Here is a 349-nt window from a genome sequence, read left to right as displayed (position 1 = left end):
TCAGCGTCTGACTCCTCCTAGCTGCTTCCGCACAGCTCAGCCGGCCCAACAACAATGCCACAACCCAGCAGGCCCAACCGAATCAGCCAACATCCAGCTGCTTTCAGCCATTGCACCCCACGGTTCCTCCTTTCCAGCCACCTGCCACAGCCCACAAAGCTGCCATTTTTTCTCTCTTGAGCCCAACAAATGCCACAATGTGCTCTTGTCCCCTATGTTCAAAAATGCCAACTTTTTACCCAAACTTTCTTACACATTTTACCCAAAAATCATTATTACACCCTATAATTTACCCCATATTTACCATATTATAATTAATTCAACTAATTTAATTAATTTAATTAATTTC

Source organism: Humulus lupulus, chromosome 6 (genome assembly GCF_963169125.1).
Source record: "Humulus lupulus chromosome 6, drHumLupu1.1, whole genome shotgun sequence".
Classification (NCBI taxonomy): domain Eukaryota; kingdom Viridiplantae; phylum Streptophyta; class Magnoliopsida; order Rosales; family Cannabaceae; genus Humulus; species Humulus lupulus.
The sequence above is the reverse complement of the archived record's forward strand: the minus strand, read 5'-3'. Positions refer to the sequence as shown.